At 44.4% G+C, this 10,000-nt stretch overlaps 1 protein-coding gene across 1 annotated transcript in view; it reads right to left on the bottom strand.

Moving 5' to 3' along the window:
* LOC306929284 (nuclear receptor subfamily 1 group D member 2-like) overlaps window positions 1-10,000 on the bottom strand; it is a gene marked incomplete at its 5' end in the record, with an annotated part of 23,856 nt that overhangs the window by 13,410 nt on the left and 446 nt on the right. The window lies entirely within an intron of this gene.

Here is a 10,000-nt window from a genome sequence, read left to right as displayed (position 1 = left end):
CTGCCTAATCTGCTGTAAATATACGACCATTGAATAAATAGCCTACACACAGACATTATATTTGAGAGCTTGTATTGAACGGTAGGGACCTTCATGTGCTTTTTTACTGCATGCAAAGTGTCAATAAAGTATATTCGATCGATCAATAAATCAACCAAGCATCAATCATAATATTGACCACATGCACGGCGAATCTGTATAGTCCATCTAATGTAAACGAGCGTGTGAATAATAAGACTATAACATTATGCTACTTCTTCATAATATCATCAGCAGTCAAGTGTAGAACTTTAGTGGAAAAAGCTGCGCCGTGCGTGGTGTATAGGTGCGCGTGTTTGTTCCTGCGTGGCTTTCCGTCAAGACGGTGTGTGTAAGGGGGGGGGGGGGGGGGAAACAATTAAAAACGTAGGATTTGACCATTATTATTATTATTATCCCTGCCAAATAAACGCAGTTTTCATTGACAAGTTGATATTCGATAATTAATATAAAGTTATTTAATCAATCATTACAATCAATCAACTCCTAATATAGTGTCTATCTTGTTATTCAGTTAATCTGAAGGAAACATTTATATAATTCCTATTCCTAAATGTCACCATACAACTACTAATAATTAGGTGTCAACAATCAGGCGCATATGGCCAATTAAATCCGTGTGAATAATCACCGTTATACGCAGGATTAAACTTGAGGCAACAAAGTCAATAAACGACTTATTTAGACTTTAATCTTTCCATAATGTTGTCATCCTATAATCCAATAAAATGTAAAATGACGGCACGTAGACAGATTAGAATTATAGGCCTAAATGAATGAATCATATGAGAAAAGCATATAAAGCTATAGTTTGGGGAAAGTTTGCTAAATTCTATTTTCAAGAGATATTTGTTTTAGAAGAAGGCGTTGTTTTTTTAATGGTCCGGATCTCCAAAGAAAGGCATATTTTTTTAATCTCTCTTAAGCAAGACGAGATATCAATTATAAGTATATCAATAAAATAAAATAAAACTAGCCTACATCATAAACAGGACTGATAAATGATCCATGAAAATGCAAAAAATAATGTAAAAAAAATCAAGACGACTTTGGGAGTCTGAAATACAAGAATTAAAAAGAAATCTCAATAATCTGTCCATATATGCGATAAACCAGATGTGTTTAAAATTAACACCATTATACTATTATCATTATATCAATAACCTTCTTAATCCACTTGTTTTGGAACAACGCAACTCTGTCTCTCTTTCCCACCGAATCGCTTCTATATTTTAACCCGCTCCGAAGAAAGGGGGAGAAGAAAGTATGTTTTTTTTGTTTGTGAACATTTTGTGAAGCGGACACCTCTTCTCTTCTATAAGAGCACAGCCTCGGGGCAGCACGCGGCCCAAACTATTACCCCCGTCCCAACTAATTATATAGGACACAATAAACTCAAACTATCAATACTCCATTCTATCTCCAGCGTTTAGTTTACAACAATACTAATGCTGTTAACACGTTCTAAAGGTCGCGAGAAGAAACGTGTCCGAGTTCCTTTTTTTCTACCCCACTCACTCGACCTACAAAAAACACAAGGTCTTATTTTTGTTCCTTATACTGCAAAGAAACTGAAGGAGAGAACAGGGGGACAAACTTCAAAGAGGTTCTGGGAAAAGTTGCCGATTATACTTTCAATTACTAGCCTACAGCTCCCGAACGAGGTGCTCCAATAAAGCTGTGGTTGAAATAATGTGGACGTGATCGGCTGATCAGGATCAATCAATATATCGACCATAATAAAGCCTGCATATTATTATTATCATCTTTATTATTATTTATTAGGAATTATTTGGAATGGTTTCGCAAACAATGGAAGTGAAAGTTGAAGCGCCTGGGCTGGCTGCATGGTCGGTGTCTGTCTCTCTCTCTCTCACACACACACACACACACACACACACACGGACACGGACACACACACGGTCACACGCACACACACACGCACGTACACACGCACACGCGCGCGCGCACACAACTTTGAATAAACACATCGATCGGCGAAAAGAGAACTTGTGAAAACAGCAGGAGAAAGACAGACAGAAGTGGGAATACAGAGTATAATAACACTACTCATAATAAAGTTTGTATCAACCTGTTCTTCGTGTTTTCTTGTGAAGAAGAAGTCAGAACTTTCACGCCAGTGGTTGGACCATGTGGACAGTCTCCTCAAAGACCCGCAGTCTCTCTCTTTCTCTCTCTCTCTCACTCTCTTTCGAGGTCTCTCTCTCTCTCTCACGGCGTCAAAGGGGGGGTCCGCGGGACACCAAACCAAACCGACCGTTGCGGGACAAAACAAGAACGAAAAAAAAGAGAGGATATATATTTTTTTGTTTAAAGATCGGCGACCGGTGGCGGTATCGCTGAAGTTAAAAAAAACCGGACAATCAATCGCGTGGTGGTGTTTCTTTCTTTCTCTCGTTCGCTTTTTAGTTAGTCCTTCCTTCCTCTCCTGCCTCGCTGCTTAGTCAGTCGCTTGCTTTCCCTTTTGTGTGCGGGTCCCGTGTGTGTCAGTCAGTGTGTGCGTGCATGCGCGCGCGTGTGTGTGCGTCGGAGTGAGTGAGCGGTGGTGGCCACTACTCTACTCTCTGGAGTGAAGTCAGAACAATACTGACACTAGACTCTAGCAGGCAGAGAGAGAGAGGAGAGAGAGAGAGGGAGGGAGAGCTAGGCTGTGCTGAGCTGCTGCTGCTGTGTGTGTGTGTGTGGAACTTAATGCCTGGCTGGTCTGGAGCTCCAGAGGCTGTGCTCCCTGGAAGATCACACCGCAGCTTGAGGCGCGTTGGGCGGCGTGTGTCGCTGCTTCCTCCCGGTAAAAATAAAAAAGCTTCGGTTCAGTCAGAACAGAACCACCGACCGGCCGTCCACTGAACTGAACTCCACCACTGCACCACCCACGTACGGTCCTACCAAGAACCACACAGACAGACACACTAACCATACAGTCAGTCAGTCAGTCAGTCAGACAGACAGACAGACAGACAGTCAGACAGACAGACAGACAGACAAACAGTCACGCTTTCAGTTTTTGGCATCTCCCTCTCCTCTCCTCTCCCCCCTCTTCTTGTCTAGTAGGCTAGTTGTTGCTCTTTGGTCGCAGCTAAATCAGTGTTGAATTACTCTCTATAGACTAGAGGAAGGGAGTGTGTGTGTGTGTGTGTGTGTGTGTGTGTGTGTGTGTGTGATTTGGGGGGACACTATAGTTTGCTGCCTCTAAAACAGGTGCGCACTCATCAACGTTCCCCCAAATAATTCCTTTGAAAGCAATGTGTGGGGGGGGCGCACAATAGGAAAAATAGCAATAGCAAAATAAGAGGAGCATGCACGGACACACACAGCCGGGGTGAGGTGCCTTCCTCTGTGGGTGTTTGTGTGTGTGTGTGTGTGTAGGGGGGAGGAGGGGTTGGGGGGGGCTGAAGGCACTGCCCTCTTGACCTCTGGGCATCCTGACAGAGTGGAACTATTGTGACTCTGTGGTGAGTAACAGATGTTTAGGCCCCCAGAAGCCACCAGACACACAGAAAGGTTCCACCCAGAACCTTGGGTATAGACCCCCAGAAACCATCGGACACACAAAAAAGGTTCCACCCATGCAGACCCTCTTATAGGGCCTATAGAAACCATCAATACATTATAGAGTCCCAGAAAGCATCAGACGGCAGACACAAAGTGTCCGTCCGTCCGTCCGTCCGTCCGTTCCGTCCGTCCGTCCGTCCGTCCGTCCGTCCACACCGTCCACACCGTCTTACGATCAGTGGTGGAAAAAAGTATTTATTTTGTAGCCAAATGACATGCTGTCCCAACGTAGGAACTGCAGCTCGAGCGGCACTGGGCCATACATGAACACGCCGCGAGCCAATACACAACAGCGGCCATGCTCGTTCATGACTCGCACGCACACGCACGCACGCACGGTGCTCGTTCATGACTCGCACGCACACGCATGCACGGTGCTCGTTCCTGCTTTCGGCCCGGCACGTTCACGTATGGCCCGAAATGGGCGGAGCCCACCACTTTTCCAACCCGGAAGAAGGGGTGAAAAGGCCTCATGCGCTGGGTGAGCAACCCCTAGTGGACGGGAGGGGAATTAGCCCTTAGTGGACGGGAGGGGAATTAGCCCTTCACTAAACCCCTAGTGGACGGGAGGGGAATTAGCCCTTCGCTAAACCCCTAGTGGACGGGAGGGGAATTAGCCCTTCGCTAAACCCCTAGTGGACGGGAGGGGAATTAGCCCTTCCTAGTGGACGGGAGGGGAATTAGCCCTTCCTAGTGGACGGGAGGGGAATTAGCCCTTCGCTAAACCCCTAGTGGACGGGAGGGGAATTAGCCCTTCCTAGTGGACGGGAGGGGAATTAGCCCTTCACTAAACCCCTAGTGGACGGGAGGGGAATTAGCCCTTCGCTAAACCCCTAGTGGACGGGAGGGGAATTAGCCCTTCGCTAAACCCCTAGTGGACGGGAGGGGAATTAGCCCTTCGCTACACCCCTAGTGGACGGGAGGGGAATTAGCCCTTCCTAGTGGACGGGAGGGGAATTAGCCCTTCGCTAAACCCCTAGTGGACGGGAGGGGAATTAGCCCTTCGCTAAACCCCAGTGGACGGGAGGGGAATTAGCCCTTCCTAGTGGACGGGAGGGGAATTAGCCCTTCGCTAAACCCCATGCCAAGAAGCGACTGTCCAATGCCAATCCAAATAGTTTAGCAACCGTTGCTGGGGTCCAGCTTCGTCACCTCATAGCTGTCAATGTTATTTTGCATTGGCTCTGTTGTTGAACACATACACAGCTTATGGCAATAATACTAATTATTAATTAATGACCGTAGTCTTACCGTGCAACATGAAAACTCCCACCTCGTTAAAGTTGATTGTTGGATACTGTTTCTCCCTCTGTCATTTCCTTGTATTTCTAGTTTATTGAAAAAATGTCATGTGCATTTTTTACTGCAGCCCTTGTTGACTAGATTTAGAAGACATTTTGGAGCTCTTGCTAGTTGCTACTGAAATGATCGATTATCTATATCAGGGGTTCTCAACGTTTTTGGCCGGGGACCCCCGGAAATGCTTTGGCAATGTCTCGGGACCCCCGCCCCGCCCCCTCCCGACCCCCAATATAAATTGACTGCTACAATAACCTTAAACAATTTTGGGCGGGAACCCCTTTTGGTGTTTTAAGCAGTGTTATAATTTAGCTATTGAAAAATAGCAGATCTACAAGCTCATAGCGCGCCACCGAGTGGCGCGCTACGAGCTTGTAGGTCTGCTATTTTTTTTAAATCGTGAAAATAAAAATTTTAAAAAAATCTTTTTTAAAAAAAAATAATTTGGGGACCCCCTAAAATAATTTGGCGACCCCCCCGAGGGGTCGCGACCCACGGGTTGAGAACCCCTGATCTATATGGAGAAATCCCGTCATTTAGCTTTCCCTGTCTCCTCGCTGCTAACGTGCTAACGTGGACAAGGACGGGTTGGGGAGGGACTTAGCAAAGGGCTAATTCTGGTGCCGTCTCTATTATTTAGAACTCTATATGGTATGAGCACGGAATGTGATCAGTTGATTGGCTGAGCACGGAATGTGATCAGTTGATTGGCTGAGCACGGAATGTGATCAGTTGATTGGCTGAGCACGGAGTGTGATGTATGATGATAAGAGAGCCCCTCACTTCACAAGAGTGTGATTTCTTTCTTACGTAAAAGTATACCAATATACAGCAATGTAGAAATACTCTGTTCAAGTAAAAGTCTGGAATTCAAAATGAGTAAAAGTACAAAAGTATTGGCATTAAAACGTACTTAAGTGTACAGTACCAGAAGTAAAAGTAGGCTACTGTATACTCATTGTGCAGAATGTCTCATTTCAACTTAAAATAATGTATAATCATCTTTTGAAAATAGCCGATCTGCAAGCTCACAATGTCTCACATTGTGAGCTTGTTTTCAAATGGCCAAATAGCCATAGGACTGAAGTGGGACTGACGTGTCGTTTTTTCTTTAAATAATAATCAAAATCTACAAAGTAACTATAGTAACTAAAGTTTTCAAACAATTGTAGTGAAGTAAAAGTACAATGTGTGCCTCTGAGATGTAGTGGAGTAGAAGTACAATATGTGCCTCTGAGATGTAGTGGAGTAGAAGTACAATATGTGCCTCTGAGATGTAGTGGAGTAGAAGTACAATATGTGCCTCTGAGATGTAGTGAAGTAGAAGTACAATACACACACACACACACACACACACACACACACACACACACACACACACACACACACACACACACACACACACACACACACACACACACACACACACACACACACACACACACACACACACACACACACACACACACACACACACCATTTTGAATGTGGATAATAATTCATAATCTTGTCCTTTTGTGCTTTTGGAAGCATTACAACTTTGGCTCTCGCAGCATTAATAATAACGACTTTTCATCACATTAATAATAAGGAACGCCACCCCTTTTCATCACATTAATTTACTAATTGACAACATAATCAGTGTCAAGATTATTATGAGCTTATAAGGAGGGGAGGGGGGGGGACTGTATGTCTGATGAAATTTGGAAATTACATCATACCTGAAAGAGAGGAGGAGGAGGAGGAGGAGGAAGAGGGAAAAGTGAGAGAAAAAGACGAAGCCTATAACTCATGACAACATCTTGGAATAACTCTGCTCTCTCATGGCTATTAAAGAGATTCTGCCCTCCTGCGTTTCGTTTTTTCTTCCCTTTCCTTTTCCTCTGTATCTGAGCTTTTAACACATGGAAAATGATGGCAGTCCATCATCCGACAGTGGCCTAACAATGGGCCATGACTGCAGTAAATCACAATACATTCATTAGCCAGATCGATACCGCTAAAAGTGTGTGTGTGTGTGTGTGTGTGTGTGTGTGTGTGTGTGTGTGTGTGTGTGTGTGTGTGTGTGTGTGTGTGTGTGTGTGTGCGCACACGTGGGTGCGTGATAGCATGTGTGCGGCACATGTGCGAATACATATGTGACTGTATTTGTGTGTGTGTGCACTATGGCAGGTGCACTCGGTCAGTTCAGTGTGTTCAATGTGTGTCTGTGTATGTGTGTGTGTGTGTGTGTGTGTGTGTGTGTGTGTGTGTGTGTGTGTGTGTGTGTGTGTGTGTGTGTGTGTGTGTGTGTGTGTGCGTGCGTGCGTGCGTGTGTGTATATTTTAGCTGATACTCATTTCTTCTCTGATAAATGTATATCCAAGTCCAAGACAATTGGTTATATATACCGTATTCCTGCCATAAACGTGATGGGTGCTAACGTGAGTGACATCAGGCTGCCGAAGAACAGTGCTTTTCAGAGTGACTTATGAGGAGAGTGTGATCGACCAGGAGTACAGCTATATATCGGTCCTGCACGTGCTGTTAATTACAAACCGGAGACTCCGGTAGGGTTGATTGATTGATTGATTGATTGATTGATTGATTGATTGATTGATTGATTGAAAATTGTATTCACAGTTTGTAGAACTTTTCAAACAAAAGCACAAGTCCATACAAAAACTGCTATGAGGATAAAAAACAGAAAAGAAGCACTGAGACTTGTTTACATCAGTGTCCCCCATTTGCAATTCATCAGAACATTTAAAGACGTACAAATATGCACTTCTATGACACATGAAATCATATACCGGTATACAGTTAAAGAAAGTATAAAGTGGAAAAACATGTACAGCAGCTGGAGACTCAAATAGTCTCCATTGAGCACTAACAACTACTGAGGACCTTTTCCATTGTGGTCCTATCTATTCAATGCATCAACACAGCATGCAAAATGAACACAAAATCACACCTTATGTGTGAACTGAGCGGTGCAACTATACCATTACTATTGTTATAGTTACTGTACTGTGCTCAACATCCAGACCCCCAGGAACGGTGCAGGGGCGCCTGTCCGGGTCCAGAGTTGTGGGGGTCCCCGGGGGTCTGTGTGGGGGTCCCCGGGGGTCTCTGTGGGGGTCCCCAGGGGTCACCGGAACATCCAAACCCCCAGGAACGTGCCCAGGGCTCGTACTGTAGTGTACTCTGTGCCACTTTACTCTGGCCACTTTAGGTGTTGCAGCTGTCCGTGCTCAGACATGCAGAGACATACATAGGGACACACATAGCTGGAGGAGCGGAGGCACCACTCAACAATACGTGTCATTGACAAATACAAGACAAAATAGACGAGGACAATTACATTGACCTCCCCTTGTGGCCAAATCTGAATACATTCGTCTGCCTATAGTATGCATTGTACATACAGTACATCATGTCCTATGAGCCAATAGGGGACGGGGATCAACGCCATGTGCATCACCATGGTTCCCTTGTTTGACAAAGCAAAAAAACTCGGACGTGTCTCTCAAAGTATTGTGAGTATTGGCAGAAACAACTTGACACAACTTGTTGTGATTTGACTTTTTTTTTTTTTTAAGATATTTTTTTGCGGCCTACGCCTTTTATTGGTTTTTGAAGGGACAGACAGTAGGCTGACAGGAAACGGGAGAGAGATGGGGGAAGACATGCAGTAAAGGCCGTGTCGGGCTCGGGAGTCGAACCCGCGGCACACTGCGACTGGATTACCAGTCGGGTGCCCAGACGGTTACGCCACCGCCTGGGCCGTGATTTGACAGTTTAATAAAAATTGAATCGAATTGAATTGAATTGAAGTTCAATTTCTAGTAATAATGTAATTCACGAGTGCCGTGGAAGACAAGGTTATTATAGTGAGTGACCAGAGACAGATGTTTCAGAACCATTGCTATAGGCCAGTGGTTCCCAAACCTTTTCATGTCACGGACCCCCAGAATGACACTCATTAGAGCTCTAGCAGTTTCAGCATTTTCAACCATTTTCATTTCAAGAACCCCCGGTTTGATCTGAATTAGGCTACGGTCCCCTATTTCAGGGGTTCTCAACGTTTTTGGCCGGGGACCCCCGGAAATGCTTTGGCAATGTCTCGGGACCCCCGCCCCTCCCCCTCCCGACCCCCAATATAAATTGACTGCTACAATAACCTTAATAATACACCATACAAAACACCATAAATAAATACTGAAACCAGATATAATCACTAGGGAGGCTTATGCATGTACTATGTGTACCATGTAAACTCTTCATTTCCATTTTTCAGTTAAAAAAAACAAAAAAACAAAACTTTTTTTTAATAATAATTTGGGGACCCCCCAAAATAATTTGGCGACCCCCCCCGAGGGGTCGCGACCCACGGGTTGAGAACCCCTGCCCTATTTAATGGCATTTCTATCTCTGGGACCCCAATGTATATTGTAAAATCAAAGTAAATGTAACTCTGAGAGTGGTTCCCCACTCTGGGAACCACTGCTATGCCACAGAGACAAAGAGAGAGACAAACAGAGAGAGAGAGATTATCGTTGCATTCAGTGCTGGTTTATGTTGTTTACACACATCCGACTAAAGATATCCTCCGCATCTCTGTGGAGAGAGAGAGTCATGCCCTCGCGATTTGTTTGTCTGCTATGGTTCCACGGTTACGTCCAATGGTGAGTAAACAAAAACACCCACACTCACACAAACAGTCACGCACGCACACAAACAGTCACGCACACACAATCACAGAGTACTGCTGCAGGCTCTGTGGATCCTGAAAGGTAAATATAAGCATGTATAAGTACTTACTGTAATTCTGAGGTATCTTTACTGTAGTATTTCCAAATGTCAGTACTTTTACTTCTACTCCACTACAGGCAAATGTCACTACAGGCATTTATTTAACATTAGTTACTTTAGTTACTACTGAATGTATAATGCACAATCTATGTAAAGCGCTTTGGATAAAAGTGCTATATGCACCATTTACCATTTATAACTAACATTAACCACTTCAACTGTAGTATGTGTGCTGTACTTTGGATATATATATATCCAAAGTACATAACGTACAAAGTATATATATATATATATA

This window comes from Electrona antarctica (genome assembly GCF_951216825.1).
Source record: "Electrona antarctica genome assembly, chromosome: 9".
NCBI lineage: Eukaryota > Metazoa > Chordata > Actinopteri > Myctophiformes > Myctophidae > Electrona > Electrona antarctica.
This window is presented reverse-complemented; position numbering and strand designations above follow the sequence as displayed.